General features: G+C 36.0%; 1 protein-coding gene across 4 annotated transcripts in view; it reads left to right on the top strand.

Annotated features, from left to right (window-relative positions):
• The window catches only part of LOC107712425 (disks large-associated protein 2-like), a 51,766-nt gene that overhangs the window by 10,775 nt on the left and 15,787 nt on the right, over positions 1–25,204 (top strand). For 2 of the 4 annotated variants that reach the window (XM_016517670.1, XM_016517671.1), the window contains exon 1: positions 21,447–21,600. The exons of 1 other annotated variant lie outside the window; for it this stretch is intronic. The gene's annotated coding sequence lies outside the window, so the exon portion shown is untranslated. Of the gene's footprint in view, positions 1–21,446; positions 21,601–25,204 lie in introns of those variants that run through there. One more of the 4 variants, XM_016517672.1, reaches the window with a different exon arrangement.

Genomic DNA, 25,204 nt, shown 5'->3' with positions numbered 1-25,204 from the left:
CGCAGGTTGATATCTTGCAATATTAAGAAACTACATCCAACATTTTGGAATATCTTGCTACCTAGGACATCCGCCAAGCCGCTGCTTCCTGCCATTTACGAATATGACAAATCTTTTCTCCCATGGCCTCATGGGATACTAAAGTGTCAATTGAATGCAAACTTCAGAAAGTAGTACGTCAGTTGGGTATTTATATGAATACTGCATAATTGGACATACTACCCCTTTGACTTCATATATTAATTTATATCTTATTTCACATTGTATAGTAGAGAAGTAGGGATATTATGGCATGGAGAGTGATTGTTTTCAACCAGGTTTCCCAAACACTCCCCTGTCTGCCAATGGTCAGCAAACAAATAGCCCCGACCAAACACTATTGGCTGAACCAGTGTTGCTTTCTTAGAACGTCATTTGATTTTTTTTTTTTCAGTTTTCAATCAATTTTAGCCATATTTGACACCAGATGGTAGTCTATCCTGTAGAGTTATATATATATATATATATTTTTCAAATTGAACACATTAAAATTTCTTTCATGAAAATCGCTAAATTGGATTTTTTTTGTAGATTTCAGTTAACAACGACAATTCTGGCATGCAAGTGGTAAATGTCTTACTATGTGGTCAGATTCTTTTGTGTCATCAGAAAAGCTGAGGTCTTCAGAAAAGCGTGGTCAGCTGATTCAGGAAGGAGCTTGCCTGCCACTGTCAATCAAAAATTGTTCAAGTTGTCTGATTTCAGGTTTCTTTGAGATAAATGAGACCTTGCCATATGTTTTGTGTTTCTCACTCTTATGCATCTCTCGGTTGAAATATGTAGCCGTATGTAAACGTTCATACCCACCCAAGTCCAAATGCCCTCACTGCAGTAGAATATCTGTTTTACAACTTTGGCGTAAAATATGCATAATCTTCTGAGATTGATGGTATTTGAATGGCCTTATTTAATCTTTTAAACCTCTCACCTTTAATTTGAATGGGCCCCCTGTCTATGAATGTTATGTCACATATGTCATAGATATGTCATATCTTGAAGTGTCTCATTTTTTCTGTCATTGCCTTCTAAGAATCAAAGTGTCTTTGCATTGTTTTTGAAGAGGATACCAAGCGCTTTGTTCACACTGCATCCAATTCCAATTTGTTTTCAAATCTGATCGTCAGGACTGATTGTCCACGCTGTCATTTTGGAAGCGATGAATCAAGTCCATTTGAATCATCTAAATCGGTTGCCATAGTAATGGCAAAAGGCAAGAACAATACCAAGAGACTGATGTACAGTAGCTGTCAGTTTGGAAAAGGAGAAAGGAAAACTGTTCATGACATCGTGTTGTGGAATTGAACTCATGATGCACATCAGACAAATAAGCGTCACAGGCATTATTGTAATTTACACATCCATGCATATATTGTGTTCAAAAATGTTCATTCACTAGACTCACTATTGACTACATAGTGATTGCTATGTAGTGTATGCTGTTGTCTTTAAAAAACATGAAATGTAATTATTTTATCATAAATAACAAGTAATAATGAATTCAAAATGTGAAAATATACCATCTACTCCACTTTCTTGCAACACTGTCTAATCAAATAAACGTGGTGGAATGCAAAACGTCTTTACAAGTGTTTGCCCTTCTGGTTTCCAAAATTTGCATGAATCGAAGTCTAGAAAAAGCAACAGCACATGATTTAACACCACTGACCTGACATTTCGTTTCCAAACTGCCACAATAAGTACAACAACCAACTTAATAAAACATTACCAGATTCATGTTGATCCTTAGAATCCCGTGAGTTTGAGCTGTTGTGTTCGAACCATAGGGATTCGTACAGAACCGCTTCACATCACAAGTGCAACACCGTATCATGTGAGCTACCGAGCAAACCTACTGAGTGACAAAACCAATTATGAAGCTGTATAACGTTCAAAAGTACCAGTTTTCAAATCTTCCATGTCCATTATTGTAATTTACACATCCATGCATATATTGTGTTCAAAAATGTTCATTCACTAGACTCACTATTCACTACATAGTGATTGCTATGTAGTGTATGCTGTTGTCTTTAAAAAACATGTCCTGGCTGCTTGGACTATCAGCCTGTGTGAGTGATTTTTCCTGGCTCTCTCATTCTCTCTCATAACTGTCTTCTGGTTTTCTGGGATGGTTTGAAGAAGACTTGTATGTGATGCTTCCTGCACAGAGGTAAGTCCAATCAAAACAACTCTGTATCACTGAAGAACCAGTTGCTCTAAAAATGAATGAAAATGTGCTGAGGAGTTGGTGGTGTTCATGGGATATCGTTGTGGAAGGTGTCAGACTTAATCCAGAACGTAAACGTAAACTGCCGGAAGTCTATATCTTGTTTGTGCGTTTCTACGCGTGCAGGATTTAGGTACAGGTGTCCGTGACATGCTGTTACGGTGTGATCTTCTAATTCAATCAAGACATTAACATCTGCTCAAGTGTGGCGGGCACAGTGAGATCTCTATTTTCGAACCGGAGAGGCCAGGGACGTTGCCTAGCAATATTGCAACCTTCTCCATGTGGAGAGATGTGATTTTATGCTCTGCTGCCTGCCGGTGGGGCATCATTCTCGCGAGGACATGCCAGCAGCACATTGAGTTCCTGTGCGTTTACGTGTGGTGCGGTAGGAGGCGGACTTGAGGTTGTCTATGGTACTCAATCCAGGCTTGCCGGTACGCAAAGTCGTGTGGAACCCTGTCGCTGGGGTTCGCTGATGAAGATTCAAGGTTCCTCGCTCTATCTCTCTCTGTCTTTCTCTCTCGGATGCTCTGTTACACACTGAGCCAAAAGTCTGCAGCTCACTCGAAACTGTCCACACTGCAGGGGCCGAGCATCTGACAGCCATCAGCACCTCTCACACACTTTCATGTGCGTGTGTGAGTGTTAGACTGTGTGTGATAGTGTGAATGAGATTATGTGTCCAAGTGAGCAAGACTGGGTAAATATTGCCGCTCTACCTTTGTCATTGCGTAACTCACATGAGAAGCTTTTGTAGATCAAAGAGTCTCTGTGTGTTGCACTGGACCTGTGCTTTTCTAACAGATAGTGCTCAGAATCTCAAGCACACACTCAATCACGACTCAGATCAGCCGGAAACACAATGTTCTCACCTGCATGCATCTATATATGATGCCGGCAAAATGAAACCAAAATGAAAACTCACTGAACCGATACATAACCACAATATATACAAAAAATATATGCATGTTACGCACACATTGAAACTATAAAACTGTATGTACCATATAATATGTTTTATTGGACATGCACCATGGTTATTTATTTTTTGTAGATGTACCATGGTAGAGTCAGGTGTTTTTTTTTTTTTGCATTCACCATAGTTTTTTGGACATGTATTGTACCATGGTAATACAGTGGTTTTTGGACACATACCGTTGCAGTGTTGGGTCTCACTCAATAAAATTAGCAACTACTACTTATAATTGTGCTAAAAGGTTAGAACCTGTGGGGTCTAAATAGCACTAGACCTTATTGACTTTCATTGTATGGACTAAAACACTGGGATGCTTTTCAAAATGTCTTCCTGTGCATCAAGTATTCAAGTGAACATTTAGATATTGGTATACAATTTTAGTCACATTTTTCTGTGAATTGTTTTAGTTCTTCTATTGTGATCTGCTTTGGTCAAAAGCATTTGCTAGAAATATAAGCGTAGTCAGTTCATTCTCTCGGAGTCGAACCCATTACCTTGGTGTTGCTAGTGTCACGCTTTACTATTTGAGCTACAATGATGGGAAAATGCAAAACTTCTATTTAGTGTCATGACAAAATTACAAGGTCTAATTCACAAATCTGATCTTTTTTTTTATTTGCAAATCAGACTTGAGATGTGATGCTTTCTGCAATGCGCAAACACACGTGAACAAATTTAATTTACTAACAATAACGATTACTTTTTCCAATGAGTAATTATTATGAGTAACTATTACATTTACAACCTACGTCACTGTTTGATTATCACATAATGTGTGTGATTTGCATGTGCAAATCAGCTTGTCAGTTTGGTTTGTGTAATTAATATGGTTTAAAAATGATTCACACACACACACACACACACACATATATATACACATAATATATCACTTTATTCAAATGATTACATTAAAGGGGTCATATGATGCGATTTCATTTTTTCCTTTCTCTTTGGAGTGTTACAAGCTCTTGGTGCATAAAGAAGATCTGTAAATTTGCAAAGACTAAAGTCTCAAATCCAAAGAGATATTCTTTATAAAAGTTAAGAGTCAGCCACACCCCCCTAAAACGGCTCGTTCGAACACACGCCTCCACATATCTACCCCACTATGTGGGAAGATTTGCATAATTTGTAAAAATCGACGCGTTTCAGAAGGCGGGGCATAGAGGAGAAACAATAATGTACAGTATGTGGAAAATAATGTGTTTTTTTTACTTTAAACCGCATAAACACATTTCATTACACCAAATACACAAAATAATGTTCTTTTTAGCAGCATCATATGACCCCTTTAAATAATTAATTAATTGGATATTTATTCTAAAATTCTATTTATTATTCCTATAACATTTTTAATAAATCCTATATTATATAATGAATCTTTATTAGCTACTTTTGGTTAGTAGATTGTGATGTAACTTTTTTTTTTTTTAATGGTAACTCAACTATAGTTTAAGCGTTTTAAATTCAATCAAGCATGTAACTTAAACGGTAGAGCAATGTAAGTCACTTTGGATAATAGTGCATATTCATAATGTAAAAGTAATGAGTACCTTTTTTAATACAGGTAATTCCATGGTATTCTTTGACATAGATATTGGTGTACTTTGCAAATGCCATCGGATATTAATAAGGTGATCATACAGTACCATGTAAAATACTGCAATATTATGATATTACATTCTGATTCCCTCAATTTAACATGGTAACTCTTTCACTTTACAAGAGGCTGCTCGATTTTCCTTTCTAGGAAACTTCATAACAACATCCAAGTCATATATATGACACGGTTTTGCTTGAGCAGTGCTAGCCAATCATGGCTATTAGTATTCAGTGCACACAAGAGGGGGTTTCCTGGTTGCTGTATACATTAGTGCTGTGGTGCAGTGCAGTGTTTCCCACCGTTTCAGCTGTTGGGTGTCAAGGCAGCGCTTGGCTTTGAGTTCTGATCGGGCATACCAGTCATACACACGCTGGACTGTGCGCTGATAATGTCTGTAACAGAAACTAAGTCTGATTTCATCCATTATGTCTTCTAAAGTGATGCTTTGCAGCTCTTTCTGGGTTTCTCTGCTTTTTTTCTGTGTCCGCTGTTCTCGCTCTGTATTTTGCATCTCTTTCATTCTTCCTCTCTCTTTCTCATCCTCCTCTATCGGTCCACAAAAGAGAGTGGGACGGGCCACTCTCCCGCTTGTTTCCATGGAGACCGTGCGTGCGAGGGTGTGTATGCGCGTATATGTGTGTTGTTCGCATGTGTTGTTCACCACATTCCTCAGAATGGTGGTGGTGTTTTTAGTATTCAGGACAGATCATTGATTCTGTGATTGTGTGTGTGGATGAGTGTATATAGTCACTTCTGCAGCCTGTTCGTCATTTGACGGAATTGTGATTAACAAGCCTATGCTTGTGTATGTGTGTGTGTGTGTAGGTGGGTGGGTGGCAGCTAACAGGAGTGGGTGGCGACCAGCTCCACTCCACTCGAATCCTCCGTAATACTGTGAATCTCCACCGTAATGAAGCAGATGATGCAGGCTGCTTGCTCCTCTCCGTGCATTTATATTTAGATTTACAAAAGCCTGATGACACATCGGGCCATAGATCGTGACATCTGCCCTCACCCCGGCTCTTCTTAATGACTCAGCAGATAATTACCAAGAAGGGTCAATGTAGCTGCTTCGATTGTGTCAGATCAAGCTGAAAAGAAGTACAAAGGTTCTTCAACCGCCAGCAGGCATGGTTGTAATTCATGTTAGTGGTATTACACATCTCTCTGAAATACTTAATTCTGATTAGTGAATCGTGGTATTCGTAAAATGGACAATTGTTTATTCTATCAAAGAAAAAAGAAATGCATCAAGTAAACATTTAGATATTGGTATACATTTTAGTCAGTTACATTTTTCATTGACAGATAGCTTTAGTTCCCCTTTTGTAAGCTGCTTTGGATAAAAGCATCTGTTAAATGCATACATGTATATGTAGTCAGTTAATTCGCTAAGAATCCAACCCATGACCTTAGCGTTGCTAGTGTCACGCACTACTATTTGAGCTAAAATAATAAAAAATACAAACTTCGATCTTGCTTCATGGTCTAATTCACAAATCTGATCACAAATTCAAGACATGAGAGCTCTCCATAGTCTTTGTATAATATGTGGAAAACTGTATAATTGACTATTGTTAGCCAATTTAAGGCACCCCAGCTGAACAGGGTAAAGTGTGCTTTATAAGTACTAATAAAACACCAATAGGCATGCTAGTTAGTCCTTAAAATAAAGTAATACCCTCGTTTTATCACTCCATAAATCAGAAAATACTGCCAACAACCAGAAAATATAAATGTTCACCATATTTTTAGGAATGGAATGTTGCATAAAGTCAGGCAAATGATATATGAACAAATCCTTGTGTGACTGAAGTGGTAATTTTTGGGTCAGTGCAGGAAAAAAAACAATTTAGAAAACGGCCTTTAAAGATGTTTACAATAGTAGAAATCTGCAAATGTAAATAGAAGAAGTGCAATGAAATAAGCACTTTTGAGTATTTTGGATGTTTACTTTCCACTAGTCGGAAACAACACATTGAATAAAGCCCAAAATCTCAAAATTGAACAGTCCATGAAAAAACTACATTTTTTTGCCTGTAGTGTCTTATCTTACTTATTTTAATAAATGTTTAATATTTTTATATTTCAAATGAATATTTTGGCTTAATGGATTAGTTCACTTGAAAATGAAAAATCTGTCATCTCGATTTTTTTTGTTTGTTTGTTTGTTTGTTTTTTTTGAGTCTTTTGAGTTTGGAACAACATGAGGGTGAATAAATAATGAATAATTAATTATTTTTTGGGGGTGAACTATCCCTTTAAGACATCTGTTTATCTTCAGCCATTTTTTTTTTCCTCATCACCACGCAACCAAAATATTCATGCATCAAAATGAAAAAAAAACAAAAAAAACAATTGTAATTGATACAAAGTAAAAAAAAAAAAGTAATTGATATGAATTGAGTGTTTTAATCTAAATCTTCTGAAGATAATTATCGCTTTAGATATTTATATTTAAGTTAGGCTTTTAGTCACATATAAACATTGATGATTAGAGCTCATCAAATATAGTAAACACGAAAACTCAAAGCTCATCAACTACCCCTTTATGTGCCAGAGGGTGCAAATTTGAATCTTGTTCCTCTAACAACTTTTTTAAATAAATAAAATCATTTGACTCTCTTAGTAGATGTGTATTAGTAAAGGTATGTATTTGGTTGCATTTTATTTTGTTGTTTCACTTGAAAGGAAAGTGTTTAGACGAGAGAGAGAGAGAGAGAGATCACCTGACAGCTGTGTGCAGGGTAGCACTCCATGCCGATCATTGCCGCTCTGTCACCATGACCGCGTCCACCATTTAGAGAAGGATAATACTACATGTAATGAACTGTAACAATCATTGGTTAACAACTTTAAAGGGGAGGTTTCAGAGTAAAATAACCTCAGAAACGGCTGTTTTCAGCAGGCATGAACAGAGATTACACAATCACAGAATTTGCCAACAACTGCGTTCAATGCTGATTTTTAGGGGGGCTGAGATCATAGACGAGGCAGAAGCTTTCCTAAATAGGGCCTAGCAAAGTCTATGACTGTCGGACAGTACATCATCCCTTACTTATTCAGAAAATGTCCCTTAACATTCTCTTTAAAACAAAAGTTCAGTTGTTAGCTCACAAATATTCAGCGCAGAGCCGCATGAACGCAGTTCCTATGTAGTAACATATTTGTAACAATGTTATTACAATGTAACCAAACACAGACATGCAGTTTGAAGAGATATGTAAGGGCCATGATGGGAACTGAAATACGGTTCTTGACATACACTGACCAGGCAGTGTAACAGTCAAGACTTGAATGTATAAACTCTTTTTTTTTTTCTTGGTTTGACTTGTTGGTTTCATATTGAAACATACTGTCAGCTTTTATAGAATAATAACTATATAATAGTTCACTCAAAAATTTAAATTCTGCCTTCAATTAATTGTCGTCATGTAATTTCAAACCTGTAGGACTTGCTTTTCTTCTGTGGAACACAAAATAATTTATTTAGCAGAATGTCTGCTCTTTTCCACACAATGACTATCAAACAAGATTTTCAGTAAAAACCATCATATGGCTTTAGAGGATGGTTGCATGCTACTTTCTTTTCTAATTTTTGGGGTTTCAAAGCTACTGTTCCCATTCACTTTCATTGCATGGCAAGAAAAGCTCATTTTGTGTTCCACAGAAAGTCACATAGGTTTGGAATGAAATAATGGTGCACAAATGATGACAAGATTTTTTTTTCTTCCATTTTTGGATGAACTATCCCTTTGAATCACTTAAAATCTTTATTGGTGGAGTGGAAAGACAGCTTCATGTGTGTTAAAACAGGCCTGTGCTTGTCTGTCCTTTGGCCACAGACTGAAGAGTCCCCTCCATTTCCTGCTCTTTTGCCAAGTGCCCTGCCGGTTTTCAATAGGCTGCGTGTCACGTTCACACGGGAAGACAAGATTCCGGCAGGAAGTGGCCATACTAGAGGACTGTTAGCGGGACAGGGCCATGAGCAGTCAAATGTCAAGCAGGCAGGAGATGGTAGAGCTTGTTTACTCTTATTTGAGACATTTTCTGAATTCTCTTAAAGGGGTCATATGATGCGATTTCAAGTTTTCCTTTCTCTTTGGAGTGTTACAAGCTGATTGTGCATAGATAAGATCCCTGAGGTTGCAAAGACTAAAGTCTCAAAACCAAAGAGATATTCTTTATCAAAGTTAAGACTCTGCCACGCCCCCCTAAAACGGCTCGTTCTAACACGCCCCCACATATCTACCTCACTATGTGGAAATATTAGAATAATGCAGCCCAAATGTGCACGCAAAGAAAGAAGGCGTGGTTTCAGTAAAGCAGTTAGTGTTGATGCAGAATGTCAGGGAGACGCTGTGTGTTTCAGACCAAATACACAAAATAATGATCTTTAAAAAAGCATCATATGACCCCTTTAATTATTGGGAAATTATTCTGGAAAAGATCAGTTTATATATATATATATATATATATATATACAGTATATATATACTGTATATATAATTATTTATTTATTTATTTATTTATTTTTCCTGAAAATGTTGTTCAGAAAAAGTTTCGCAAGAGCAGAAACGGGTTTCCTCATGTAGCTAAAGAACATGGCATTCATTTATGGGTTAAGCCAATATTTTTCTGGAAAAAAAGAGAAGAAATGTTTACTGAATAAAAAATAAACAATTAAATAAATAAATATTGTTATTATCATTATTTGTACTGGAAGTACAGCTTAACCCTCATGTTGTGTTTCGGTCATTTTGACCCAGAGAGGATTTTCTTTTTCCTAGTTAATGCTAATTAATTTGATCACATTGGACTAAAACTGACTGACTTTGCTCACACAGGGTATAAAAACCTCCCTCGATTTTTTAATGATAAGTTTTGTACTCTTTGAGATTTTTTTTCTTTACCTTGTTACACTTGTGGTGTTCCCAGTTAAAAATGCCTGACTTACTTATGCATTTCTTGTTATGCTATATTATTACCAAATATTGGATTCAATCTTTTTATCAACTTGTTTTCAGTTAGCACAGGTTTTGTATGCAGTTTTGGACCTGAATGATCATAGGCCTCATTAATCTGTGCTTATGCACCTTAGTTTTTGAGTGAGCATTGCCAAAATTATCCACAAATAATGTGTAGATGTGGTGATAATATAGCATAATGAGAGATTTACAAGCAATTTTTTAAAAAGGCCGGGCATTTTTGAACAGGAACACCAAATCAGGTAAAGGGTTTTCAGCACAGCACAAAGGCCATCAATAAATAAGACATTTATAGGATTGAAGGATATCTCTTTGTTTCGAACTGTCTGATCAAATTGATTCAGATTGTCAGTGCTGCTTAATAAGAGAGTGTGCTAAGAGATTGTGTTTGATTATTGCTTCTGTTTGCGTGGTTTAAAGCTGTGTGTGCAATACAATGTAACATTAAAAATAGCAATAGCTGTTTGTCACACTATGCTACTCATTGCTGGAAAAAAAATAGCTTGTTACTAGAAAAGCCAGACTATTTAAAAATGAGTCTATCACACCTGAAAACATAGTTAAAGTGATAAAAATATGAACATCTGTCAACACAAACAGCATAAAACAATTATAGGCATTTCTATTATCATTATATCGTTTGACCATGTTTAGTAGATTTTAAACCAAGTTTGAAGTTGCAGAATTGGGATAAAAAACATAGATGTTTTTGATATTTCCTCTAGGCCCAGGGTTTTTCTGCTTGATGACACTTAAGTTATAGAATAGATTAAATGATTTTAAATATATCTGTGTGATATATGAAGAGTTGTTTGGGAACTGGTTGTTATCAGATGAATTTACCTATAAGGCTTTTAACACTGACCTCAAAAGAGCAGTTAGAAATGTCTCCAGTGCCAGACACTTATTGGACTCCTGTTGCTTCTGTAAGGATATTTATTTGTGTTCCATCAGACAGCACCAATATTGTCATCTTCAGATTCTGTGAGACTGGAGTCCTTTTGCCAACATTTCTGGACTGACACGTCCTGCTGTTATTGCAACATTATAGGCTCTAGGGGTGAAAAACACAAAGATTTTTCACATTTATAAAATAACTACTGTAATTCATGTAGCACTGGGCATTGCTACAGGGCTCGATGTTTCGCTCAAATGTGAGCTGCAAAGACTTTCGATCTTAATGTGACAACTTCATTACCTTGCTCGCATGAGTGGAATCCCAGGAGTGCTGGCTTAGTTTTTTTTCTGGCTATTGAGACACTACAATTCATTGCCTAGTATAAATACACTGGATCAGCTCATGGGGAATATTGGCCAGTTCAATTCATATTCCAACTCATATTGTAAGGAAATGCTGAATTTTGTCCAAATCTGCATGCTGTACATATAGCCATTTGAAATGACAACACTTACTATAAACAGAGCCCATATTATTGACTGTGAAACTATATCGATTTGTTAGATCTTATAGGAAAACAGCAAATAATTTTAGGTTTTAAAGTGGATTCTTAAGCTGTGTGCTAGCAAACTACAGCAATAATATTGTCTCTGTGTATGCTAAGCTTTAATCATGTATTTGACATTTGTTGTCATGTTTGACATTCTATTTAGTATTATTGTCATTATTAATACTTTTAGCACAAAAACACTGTTTTCGACTCACATGTAGGCTGAGGTCCACTTTTATGTTCTGTTTCTCTCATGTTTTGGGCCAAAGATCAGAGCGGAAGCTTCAATCACAGAGGACGAGAGTGACTCAGATTATTGTAATTCATCTTAGTGCTCTTGGGATGATGGCTTTTTATTTTTTTATAGAACAACAGTTTGGTCACATCAAGGCAGTCTGTCCTTTTGTTTAAAGCTTACACATTTAGATACTTGTTTTCTCTCTCACAAGCCAAAAGTTTAGATCAAGAGACTTGCAAAAGTTGGCTTTGCATTGAGAATTGTGTGTTGTGTTGGGAAGTTACATAGCTACAAAAGCCAGAGATTGTCACAGTGCTATAATACAGAGTGGCAAAAGTGTCAGTTTCTGTCCATGTGCAAACAGTTAGCAAATAAACTTTGAGTTATCGTCAACCAGTGGACTTAATTAAGTTTAACTGTATAGCACATGAAAATCTAGCATGTTTTCTGATCCTGTATTGTAGAATTTGTGAGTATAGAAACTCACATGGGCTGTTAAACATTTAAGTTTGTGTCATTTCCACATTATTTTGTCTATATGAACAGGTATGTGATACAGAACGTGCATGTTATGTCAGGGATGTAAAGTACTTAATTGTATTGGATTTTATTACTATACTTAAGGTAATAGTTCACCCAAAAACAAAAATGTACTCACCCTCAGGCAGATGAGTTTGTTTCTTCATGGGAACAGATTTGGAGAAATTTAGCACTAATGTGAGCAAGTGATGTAAAGCTAAATTTCTCCAAAATTCTTTCGATGAATAAATAAACTCATGTTGTGTACATCTTGGATGGTCTCCCGCTCGGAGCAAGGCGAAGTAGAACCGGTTACATTTGGTGCCGTGACCCGGATGGGAGTGAGGTTTAGGGGGGGTGAGTGTAACTGTCGTAGGCTAGTAAGAGCTGTAGCCTCCTTTGACCTTTAGCCTCCTTGTTAGAGCGCCCGCCTCCCACGCCGGAGACCGCGGTTCGAATCCCGCTCGGAGCGAGGCGAAGTAGAACCGGTTACACTAACAAGCCAATCTCATTGTTTTAATTAACTTCTGATTATGGTCATTCGTCCTTGTGAAGAGACGTTTCATAAGTCACCACAACAGATGTCATAATATCAGCAGCCATAACAGAGCTTTTGTTCTGAAGCAGTGCGTTTTATGATGGGCGAAATTGGCTCGAGTGTCTGAGGAGTGGTGTGGAAGTAACTGCACTTGCTCTTGATATGAACCAGGCCCGGCACCACGGGCCAATCAGAAGCTTGGCCTAACACATTCATAACAGCCAATCATAAAATTGGTGCAATATTCAATTGAGCTCCATGTATTTTTTTTTTTCATTTTGTGGTCTTCCCAATCCCCTCTTTTTTTTATTTGTTGAGACAGCCTTAGCCAGCTCATTCACTTTGCTACCTTTGAGGTTAACAAACTTGCTGAATTCCAAAGCAATATAACAATAGTAACAGCGAATGAACTTTGTTAGAACTAAAAACGAACTTTATTACTGCACTTTAGTAGCCTAACAAAACACAATATGTACAGATTTCTCATCTCATATCTGGAGCCGGGCCTGATGTGAACTGGCTCACAGGGTTCTGGGTTTGACTCTGGATTGGGTCGTCATGCCCCGACCCCATTTCCCCTCTCTCCCATTGTCCTAAGTCAATTTACTTTACTTTTAAAAGACTTTTACTTGAGTGTGCACACCATCAACAGCCACTATATAAATAACAAAAGGTTTTACAGTTCCTGTACAAAGTCATTGAGACATTGAGGACATTGGGAAATCTTGGAAATCTAGGTTGCTCTGCAAAGTTTGTGCAAATCTCCTACAGTATATCTCTTGATTTCCAGTGTTGAGGAGTAACATGGAATGGCGTTATGTAATTTAATTACAAAATAAATGTAACTGTAAAGAAAAAATGTGCAATTAAATTAGTTACTTATGAAAATGTTGACGATTACAAAGGGGGTTACATCTGAATATTTTCACACACACACATTTACAGAATTAATTGAATTCTTTTCCAAATTGCATTGGCTGCTCTAAAATATGAGACACCAATGTTTCAGGAGTTTAGGAAACAGAATAGGACACATGCTTATTTGATAACTGTTTAATTTCCTATTTGGGTTTATGTATGTGCTTTATTTTTTAAGATGAACTGTTAGATGTCTGTGTTTCCTGGCATAGCTATGCAAAGATTTGATTTCAAAAACAGTATCATAGCTATTAAACTATTTCTTGTTATGATTTAAAATCTGTATTTAACCTCAGAACAATCTCAAAGTAAAAAGAGCTGCTAAGGTCGGATTTTGTGGTGGCTGTGCTTTAAAATTAAATTATTATCATCTTAATTCAAGCGATGAAGGATTTTGAAAGTCTTACAGTAATTAGTGTTGAGTCCTACTGTAAGGTTAACCCTGCCTGCTTAAAATTTTTCAAAATGATTAACAGTTGAAAACATCAGTTAGAAATTCAGAAATTTAATCAATTGTAATCAGTTACATTACTTTAATAAAGTAATTGAAATAGTTACATTACTTACTGCATTTTAAATAGGGCAACTTGTAAACTGTAACCTATTACATTTCCAAAGTAACCTTTCCAACACTGTTGATTTCATCTGAAGCTTATTTCTGAAGCTTATAAAAACTTACTTGTACTTTTTATACTTACTCTAAAATCTTCGTTTGTGTTCTACTGAAGAAACAAAGTCACCTACATCTTGGATGCCAAGATGAACTGTTAGATGTCTGTGTTTCCTGGCATAGCTATGCAAAGATTTGATTTCAAAAACAGTATCATAGCTATTAAACTATTTCTTGTTATGATTTAAAATCTGTATTTAACCTCAGAACAATCTCAAAGTAAAAAGAGCTGCTAAAGTCGGATTTTGTGGTGGCTGTGCTTTAAAATTAAATTATTATCATCTTAATTCAAGCGATGAAGGATTTTGAAAGTCTTACAGTAATTAGTGTTGAGTCCTACTGTAAGGTTAACCCTGCCTGCTTAAAATTTTTCAAAATGATTAACAGTTGAAAACATCAGTTAGAAATTCAGAAATTTAATCAATTGTAATCAGTTACATTACTTTAATAAAGTAATTGAAATAGTTACATTACTTACTGCATTTTAAATAGGGCAACTTGTAAACTGTAACCTATTACATTTCCAAAGTAACCTTTCCAACACTGTTGATTTCATCTGAAGCTTATTTCTGAAGCTTATAAAAACTTACTTGTACTTTTTATACTTACTCTAAAATCTTCGTTTGTGTTCTACTGAAGAAACAAAGTCACCTACATCTTGGATGCCCTGGGGGTAAGCAGATAAGCATCAAATTTTCATTTTTGGGTGAACCATCCCTAAGAGTATGGTTTACTACTGTTGTGAGCATGCTTCACATTGGAGCACAAGGTTTCAAGGTCACATCTTACAACCAAGTCATTTTTTTCCACATTCAGTGTAAATAAAATAAAATGTTGCATCATTCCTTGTTTAGTTTCAGATTACTGAGAAACATGTGATACTTGTGTTACTAGCTCATTTCAACATCTCTCCATTCTGTAATGAGAAACGCTCTGGTATAGTTGTTGGAGTCCTACTGTAAATCAAAGCTACAATGCCACTGACATACCAGATTCTGTGTGTTGCTTAGCAACCGGCTACAGCTCTTAGAGGAAGGATCCCCATGTCCAAAAAAAGACACAGTGAGAGCGGTTCCTTGATCTCCCTCTGTGGGTGTTTACATGCAGCATGTATTATACACGCTGATCAAGGCTTCTCTCTCCATCCTCACACACAGAACGCTTTCGCTCCATTGTGGCCCTTGTGTAGGAGTGGCAGGTTCAAGGCCCCTGGTGGGACTGAGGTTACATCACTGAAACAGCTATTAGTAAAGATAAATGGGTGCATCTTCAAGAAGCCCCTGATCTGTAGACTATATCCACATATTTCAAAGACAATTTATTGTCTAAAACACAGGCAGTTGAGAAATATTTTATTTAAGCAAAGGAAAAAAAAGTAGATTTAGCTTTTTAATATACTCAATGTCATGTTCCAACAAATTCTTTATTAAAAATCACTGCACTACATTAAAATATACGAAAAGACTGTGTTTTGGTATTTATCCAAACACTATCTTCAGTTGTAAAAAAACACAGGGAGTGTTCAATATCATATATTATGTAGTATTAGAAACTTTTATTACAGCTTTTATTATTATTATTATGAATGTTTTTTATCACTTGAGCTATTTAACACATTTGTATATCACTACTGATACTGTTTTAATACCTTTGTGTTATTAGATATCATTTGATGCTATTATTAAGATCTTATAGTCTTGACAGACACATTATAATCTTTCCAATCAACAAACAACCCCCTATCAATATAGTAAACAAATGGAACAATATTATCTACATGCTATGAAAAATATTTAGCACTTATAAATGAATGGAGAGTTTAAATAATTCTAATAATATTTTAATCACTGGTTATTTATGTGGAAATTTATTTACATGTATTTATATAAAACAAATTAAATTACATTATTTTATAATATAAAAAATAAATTGGGTATGTTTGGGGTAGGATTAAATTTTTTTTGAAAAGTTAAAATTTGTAATAAATACGTAACTTTTTTTTAAAACTTTTTTTTTAAACTTTAGATTTCTATTTTAAAATAAATGCTGTTCTTTTGAGCTTTCTGTTCATCAAAATAATCTTCAATAATCAGAAATATTAAGCAGCACAGCTGTTATCAATCTTTATAATAAGAGGAATTTTTTTTCTTGAGCAGCAAATCAGCACTAAAGCAGCATATTATAATGATTTCTAAAGGATTAAGACTGAAGATTCAGCTTTGCCAACACAGGACTATATTACATTAAAATAGAAAACAGCTCTTTTAAATTGTAATATTATTTCATAATATATATTTTTTACTGTATTTCCAAACAAATAATGTACCATAGGGCTGTCAAAATGGCTGAAAAACTAAATTCGAACTTTGTACTTAAATATTATTAAAATTCGAATTATATTCGAATTTAAAATGCATAATTTCAGTTAGGGTGAAGAAAAGCTTTTGGCTTCTCTCCTGAAGCCAAAAGAGTGCGCATCGAGAAAAATATTACTAATGCACGTTTATTCAAAACATGAGATAACATGACTATCTGTGGAAAAAAATTGCAAAATGTTTATAAACCAATTATAATTAATTAAGTTGCTTAAACAACTATAAACAAAACAGCATCATGTATGTATGCATCGTTTAATACAAAGGACCGAAAGCCAATCACACAGAGTACATTTTTCATTTAAAAACATGAGTTACAGTGGGGTGGGAAAAAAACCCGCCATAAAGTCTTGATATATGTTTTAAACTTGCATTAATTTTACATGGCTTTCTAAACATGCGGCTCTTTTGTGCAAGACGCGAGTGCAACAGTGATAGATGTCCCTCTAGAAAATGTGCGAAATATCTGTTCTGTGTAAACGGCTTGGTTTTAGTTTTGATCAAAACAAAACGTAAACAATATCTTCTCTGCATTGATGTTCTCTTTTTCCACAATATTTTTAATGAACAACGCAGCAGCACCGCATCTAGTGGGTTCAACTGCATTATATGAATTATAATGCAGTGACACCTACATCGTCATCGCATCTCGTGCGCCACTGATAAGGCTGTCTGACACACACCTAAAATTCGAATGCAACGCTTTTGCATTCGAATGTGGATTTTTATTTTAAATTCGACGAATATTCGAAATTCGAATTTTTTTTTTGACAGCCCTAATGTACCATTGGTGATCATAAGAAACTACTTTCAAAAACAAGTAAATTTGATCACTTTAGTTCTGTTTATGTTGCATGCCAAATTACCTTTGAACCCCTCAGTTAACATGATTGGGAACTACATTGTCTGTTAAGACTTCGAAATAGGTAGCAGAGATAGTAAGTGTTAGAGATGGTGATTTTACCAAAGAATTAATATACTTCTTAGCATAACTGTTTTGTGGTTATTGATGGCAACAGAATGCTTCTCTGAAACTCTTTAAGCTTGCTGAATCGTACCTCAGCAAACATTCAGCTCCTGTGGCTCTATGATTAAAAGCTTCTCTAATTAGATCAAACTGATAGCACCCTGGCGTCATTCCAAAGCTCAGCCCCTTGAGAAATCTCTTGTACAGTCGTACACAAGCCAAGTGTTGGTGGTAATGCTTGAATGTGAGCACATGCTGCGATTCTGCTCGGCTCAATCCTGTTAGACTGTTAAATTCAACCCAAGTATGATGAGCCCGATCAATTAAAAAGGGGTCGTGTCTCATTGTTGATCCTTGATGCTGTGCTGCTCCTGAGGCGTCTCGCTAATCGAGATAAATCGCTATCTGAGTCGCTCCGATCAATATGTGCTTCACAACAAACCCTTTGACTATCCACAGACACGGCCGGCTCCATGCTGTGCATGTCTATGGCTCACCGGATTTCACATTCACTGATTTTGTTTTGTTCTTTGACCCTTGATGGGGAACATTCGGCAAGTAAACAGAATTTGATTTGATCTGTAAGAGGAGGAGAGGAAATTAACAGTGAATTAGATGTGTGATGTTTTTGATATTTTGTCGATTACTTGCATGCGCATGTCTGTGCAAGTTTCAGGCCCTTGTCAAATTCAATTTTTTGATTATAAACATTTTAATGTAATTTTGTGCAAAGGGTCAGTGATAAGAAAGTGTCCACAATAAAGAAAATGGGAAAAACATCTTTAAGAAATCTAGTTTTAAACTCACTTTCCAAGTTTTTGGAAATGCACTCTGTATTCTTGTCAGTTTCATATGGCTCTTTTAAAAAATTTTTTTTTTTACAATTTTCAAGAACTCTTTAAAAGTAATGACTCATACACATGTCCTTGGAAAGGTTTCAGGCCCTTGTCAAATTAATTTTATTGCTTTACAAACAATTTAATGTAATTTTGTTCAAATGGTCAATGACATGAAAGTGTCCACAGTAAAGAAACTGATAAAAAAAATCTTTTAAATATCTTGTTTAAAACACAAGTTATTTAGAAATGTACTGTTTTTATTTAGTTTCATATGGTGAAACATGAAATTAGAATAAAAAAAAAAACATTTTCAAGAAAAGTTTAAATTGAATGACTCTAAAAATTGCATGTGATGTAACCATCAAGTAAAAAGTGTAACATATTTTCCTATACATTATTTGTAAGTAAGTAAATAAATAAATTTTACATGGTAAACATTTTTTATAAACATCATGCATTAATTCAACTGTAACTGTTTTGGGGAGTTGCACCACATGACATTTTAAAAACTAAACTAACCTTACCAAGTCATAAAAAGTTCAAAATGATCTGATATTTAAGAGACTTACCGACATCCGTATAATTTCCTGTTTAATGTTTTTTTCCCCCCCTGCATATTGGTTGCACCACATGACTTTGATTTGGAGGGAAAATGTTTTTCAAATATTTATAACAAGCAAGAGTTTTGTTTACAATTTTTTTCTAAGAAACGATGATAAAATATTATGCTAAACTACTTAAGGCTTTTTTTTTAAAGCTTAAGATTTGTTTCTTCACTATGACTGACCTTTACAAGTTGTATCACACTGACATTATTTACTTAATGCCCTCCATGAAAAAAGAGGTGTATTTAAGTCATTGTATATATGATTTGCACTTTAGATAAATAAACAAACAAACAAACAAACAAATAAATAAATAAATAACGCTGCTGGTCTTTTGGGATGCCTATGTACCAGCTTTACATGTTGTTCAGTCGCAGTATGGTTGAGTGGTGCGTCTTTAATCCATTCTCAAAAACTCCCCTCAGTAGCTCGTTCAAAGTGATCACTGGCTTCTCTTTTATGTTCCCACTGAGAGTTTTGAGTGAAAGCCTTTCCTAGGCACTATCTGTGTACCTTGATGTAACTTCCAATTCTTGATAACTGAACAAATCGCGCCCAATGGGACATCTCAGCACTTGGATGCTGTTGTGTACTCTTTCCTTAATTTATGCATTTGTAGTTAATCTCCAACTACTTTATGCCTCATTTTCACAGTTGTCCTTCACGTTCACAGCCCAAATAATGATCCCTCAGCTGTGGGGTTTTTAAACTGAATTTGTGATAGTTATTTTAATGACTCACAGGTACAGGCCATTTGCAACATAATTGTGTTCACATTACATAGAGCTCCTGCAACACAGCCATGGAATATCTAAACAAACATTTTGTTTTTATAACAGTTATTATGTTATGACCTTCTACCACTTAGAGTTAAATAATCATTTTTAAGTCCAGTCAGAGTACATGACTTCAATCTTTAAAAAACAAACATTCGTTAAAGACCCCATGAAATAGTTTTCCTGTGCATATTTTCTATTGAAACAGGAATTCAGGGCGAAACATTTCAGAGAACATTTTTCCTTATTTTAATTATTCAATAGAATTAGGTAAGGTTATATAAATGGATAATGAATTTCAACTTGCTAGTTTAGTCAGAGGTGCTACTTACAGTATAGGGACATTTACATTCTAGAATGTATTTTATTGGCCAAAAAAAATTGTGTATTCAATTGTATAAGATCAATATTTCTGCTCTGTTTCAGGAGAAAGATCATAGTGTGTTTCTCTGCTAAAAGATCATTTTGTCAACTTCTACTGGCATATAGATTAACTTGGCGCAAACATGGACTAAAAAGCCACAGATTTCCACTTGAAAAATTTCATTAAAATGAAAATTTGCCGAAAATCTACTTACCTTCAGGCTATCCAAAATGTAAATGAGCGTGTTTCTTCATTGGAACAGATTTGGAGAAATTTTGCATTACGTCACTTGCTATCCTCTGCAGTGAATGGGTGCCGTCAGAATGAGAGTTCAAACAGCTGATAAAAACATCACAATAATCCACACAACTCCAGTCCATCAATTAATGTCTTGTGAAGTCAAAATCTATACAGTGATTAAGACGTTTTTAACTTCAAACCATTGCTTCCAGCTAAATTACAGGTCCTCTATCATAATAAAAGGGGGGAAAAGTTGTCTCCTCTGAATCAGAAGATAAATATGCACAGATCAAGCACCGTTTACAAGTGAAAACAGTCCAAAATAGTACTAAACAAATATGTTGGTGGATTTTGATGTGAGAGGACAACAGGGGATTGACTTTTTCCCTGGAGGAACCATTATTATGGATTATGTACCCGTATTTTGGCCGGATGTAATTGTTTAAAATTAAACATGTTTTAATGATGGATTTGTTCATTACAGATTTTCACTTCACAGGACATTAATTGATGGACTGGAGTAGTGTGAATTACTTGTGGATTATTGTGATGTTTTTATCAGCTGTTTGGACTCTCATTCTGACGGCACCCATTCACTGTAGAGGATCCATTGGTGAGCAAGTGATGTAATGATAAAGTTCTCCAGATTTGTTCTGATGAAGAAACAAACTCATCTACGTCTTGGAAAACCTGAGGGTTAGGATTCAAGCAAAAGGCTTCCAGTCATTGAACTGGTTTTTCAACATACATGCTAGAGCTGTGCAATTAATCGCATGTGATTGTCATGCGCATCTCGTCAGTAAAGCCGGTTCCGTGATTGGTAGTAAATCGCCATCACCTGCTTTCAGATGGAGCAGCATCATTTACTACACAGAGCCGTGTAGAGCTTGTCAGTGAACTACAGCTCTGTGTATTAAATGCCGCTCTATCTGAAAGCAGGTGATGGCGATTTACTACTAATCACGGAACCGGCTTTACTGACGAGATGCGCATGACAATCACATGCGATTAATTGCACAGCCCTAATACATGCATTTGAAAAATTAGGCTACCAAAAGCATTCAGATGGACTACAATAAGCTTTATTTTTAAAAATAAGAAAAGACAGCATGAGGGCCTTACTATATTCTGTAATCACCATTACATGGCCATATTATTGTCATCCCTGCTAATTCAGTGATTTTACGAATCTTGGAGCAACTGCAGGGTGTCGCTTCCAGTTCACTGACAACAGATAATGGGATAAGGTGACAACAGATAATGGGATAAGGTATATTTGCGTGCACGTGTGTGTGTGTGTGTGTGTGTTTGATGCATGGTGAGTATCTCAAGGTCATTCGATGCATTCACAAATGTTGCAGCGGTGTCCACTCTATAGATTATATAGGGATGTGGATTGTCTTACCATTCAGTGGTATTGGTAACATAAACCTTCATTAATTATTGTTATCGCTTACCCATGCCAGATGCCTATTATGTTCACAAATATCAGTCCTATGAAATTTGAGAATCTTTGTTAAATAAAAAACAAAGCTTACATTCCTCAATGCAAAGTTGAGAAATCCAGGGAGATTAGACTATATTTAGTATTATTATATTATTAATCTCTAATGATTGTTGACTGTACCTTCCATGTAGGCAGAATCATGCATTCATGGATTTTAAGCACTGTCCTATAATATATCCGTGTAATATAATATTTGATATTTATATCACTGGGGGAAAAAAAACAGGCATCTGTGCAGGGATAAACTTTTAACTGGTTTTGTTAATCATAAAATTATTATTTTCTGACATATTTATTTAAATCAATTGCCTGAATGAACCAACTCACTAAAATGTACTGGACTTCAAAATATCAGAGAGGACATTCTAGAAATGTACTTGACTATTACCTCAGTTTTCTTGGCTGTAAAGTTGCAATTGCAATACAGTGTGTGGGAAAAATAGGAAAGTAGCCATTTGCGACGCTATATCACTAAATAGCTTGTTACGGGAAAGAAAACCACTGAGCTACTGTCATGCTGCTGAAAAATCTTATTATTAGCATTGCCACTTTTAGTTTGTTTCTCCCCAACACTGATGACCATGGAGTGAAATTTCTACAATATATTCAGTCAGAAAGTCGGAAGCAAAGGTCCACAAAAATCCTATATTGTTTGGAATGATTATCTTATATATTCATCTTATAACTCTGTATAGATTCTGTGGATTTATAAATTAATTTTTTAAAAGACTCAGTATAAATAAAAGTAAAAAATATAATTTTAATAATAATTCAGCTTTTAGCACTGCAGTTGCTATTGCACTTTACCTTTGAACTATTTGGGGTAATCGGTCAGTGTGAATGTTCTTCAAACCCATCATTGTCAATTTCTCTGTGCTTGAAACATCTGGTGGTTTCATTTGAACTCAAAACTGTGTGCTGCTCTTGTTGGAATGACAGTCTCTGGAAAGCATTCAGCTGTTTCGAGCTGTCTTGGCCTCACAGGTGGAACTAAACATGACGGAACATTCTAATGAATTGCATGAAGCTACTTTCAGATCTCAGGGGTAGAGTCTCATTTTCAGCAACTGTATCTGTTGCTTGATAAGAAAATGTCAGTTTTATATCATCTGATGAACATTGCCCTGTGGGAGGCAGAAGAGAGAAACACTCTGGGCCATTAGAGTCAAAGTGTCTCTCTGCAGTGCTGCCGCAATAAGATTTCTGTTTTTCAGGGCTCAAGTGAACTCAGGGGAAATAAGGCACACATTCATTTAAATGGGTAAATAGTTGAGTGCATTCCATGATGTTGTAGTCTGAACCTTCACACATAATAGGCCGTAGATCCATACAGGGTTTGTATGTTACAGTGGGTCCATCCATGTTAAACAGCTATTATTAACTCAAAGCAGACTTCATTTCACCAACAATTCATATTAGCAGTGTTGGGGGTAAAGCATTACAAGCAACGCGCGTTACGTAATCAGATTACTTTTTTCAAGTAACTAGTAAAGTAATGCATTACTTTATAATATACAAGAATTATACAAGAGTTACTTTTTCAAATAAGCAATGCCAGTTACTTTTTTCCCCCACTGGTTGACCAGCATCTCTCCTGTCCCCATGTTGAGAGAAATCGGGAGTAATTGCAGAGGTGTTGTGTGCGCTGTGTAAACATGATGGTTACTATAGTTCTAGACTAAATGTGAAAATGCATTTACTCATCTCACTTGCACAAAAAACAGATTCAGTATTCCTCAAAATGGATAAAAAACTGTGAAAAGCAAACTCAGGATATGACGCAAACCTGCAATAATTAAATATGTTAAATAACACAAATATCCTTTGTGTATTCAATTAACAAGTATCTTTGCTGCTGGCCTTCAATGATCCAATTCATACCTTTCTATTCTTCATGCATCCTATTCTTCATGTAATCCAGAAGGGCAGCACAGCTGAAAGGTTTGTTTGAGCTGCGCCCTCTTCTGTACAGACGTGAATTTAGATTTCATTCAGCCTTTTTCATTTCACTTTTGGTGTGAAAGGGCTTTTACATTTGCCAAGAATAGAACTTGTTATATTAAAAACAAACAAGCAAGCCCAGGCCAGATTTAAAAAGATTTAAAAATGTCAAGTCACAATAAAATCTCTTTTTTTGGGGATTTATTTCTTACACTGCTTCAACTATTATTCATAGTCACCTTCTCAGAGCATTACTTAGCAAATCTACTCTGTGAACAAGACGCAGCATCTGTATATGTCTGAGCACATGTGCACTTTGGTCAGAGCTGTAATTATGTGATTAAGGTGTTTACATGCCTATTTCTTTTATTTAAAACGGCATACGCCACATATTTTAATATGATTATACTTGCTACGATTATCAGCTTAATCACATTATTTTGATTGAAGTACTGCATTTACATGAGGTAAAGTTTAATCACAATATTGCCAAAATCCTATTATAATCGCATTAAGTGAAAGTGACGTCATCACTTCCTCCACCTACAATTCCTGCCGGTACAGAGACTCGAACCCACAACCTTTGGGTTAGAAGTTCGACTCTCTAACCATTAGGCCACGACTGCCCCAAAAACAAGGCGCGTTTCACTGATTTGCATGTCATCCTTTCGAAGGGGCCATGCTAATCTTCTCTGTATCGATAATAATAAAATAAACTGAAATACAAGCAACATAAAACATTTGCACTTTCTTAAATATTTCTTAATCTTCTTAAACAGTCATGCGGCAGCTAAATATAGGGTGACCATACATGCCATTTTTCCCGGACACGTCCTGGCCAGGATTTCTATATTGCCTAAAATAGCCAGGTTTGGGCTTTGTTTCCTGTTTTCATACTTGCTGAAGGTAATGATCGAAAAGTAGTTTGACCAGCAACATGCAGGCATTGTACATAATTGACCAATCGTGGCACATGAGAAGGTAGGGTCTACAGAGAACAGTCAAAGCGACTTAAAGCGGCGATGCGCAGACCGATCAGTGTTTGACATCAAAGTACTGAGTGATTGGAAAGCGTGAGGAGCTGCCTGCTCTCTATAGCTCTCACTGTACTTCGATTTCAAACACCGATTGGCCTGCGCAGCGTATACAAAGCCAAAAACTGGATATTTTAGGTAATATATAGTGAAGTGAAAGGTGGCCAAGTATGGTGACCCATACTCGGAATTAGTGCTCTGCATTTATCCCATCCAAAGTGCACACACACAGCAGTGAACACACACCCGGAGCAGTGGGTAGTCATTTTTTTGCTGCGGCGCCCGGGGAGCAGTTGGGGGGTTCAGTGCCTTGCTCAAGGGGCACCTCAGTCGTGGTATTGAAGGTGGAAGAGAGCGCTGTACATTCACCCCCCCCCCCTACAATCCCTGCC

The sequence above is a fragment of the Sinocyclocheilus rhinocerous genome, unplaced genomic scaffold (assembly GCF_001515625.1).
Source record: "Sinocyclocheilus rhinocerous isolate Xijiao unplaced genomic scaffold, SAMN03320098_v1.1 scaffold2613, whole genome shotgun sequence".
In the NCBI taxonomy this organism is placed as follows: domain Eukaryota; kingdom Metazoa; phylum Chordata; class Actinopteri; order Cypriniformes; family Cyprinidae; genus Sinocyclocheilus; species Sinocyclocheilus rhinocerous.
This window is presented reverse-complemented; position numbering and strand designations above follow the sequence as displayed.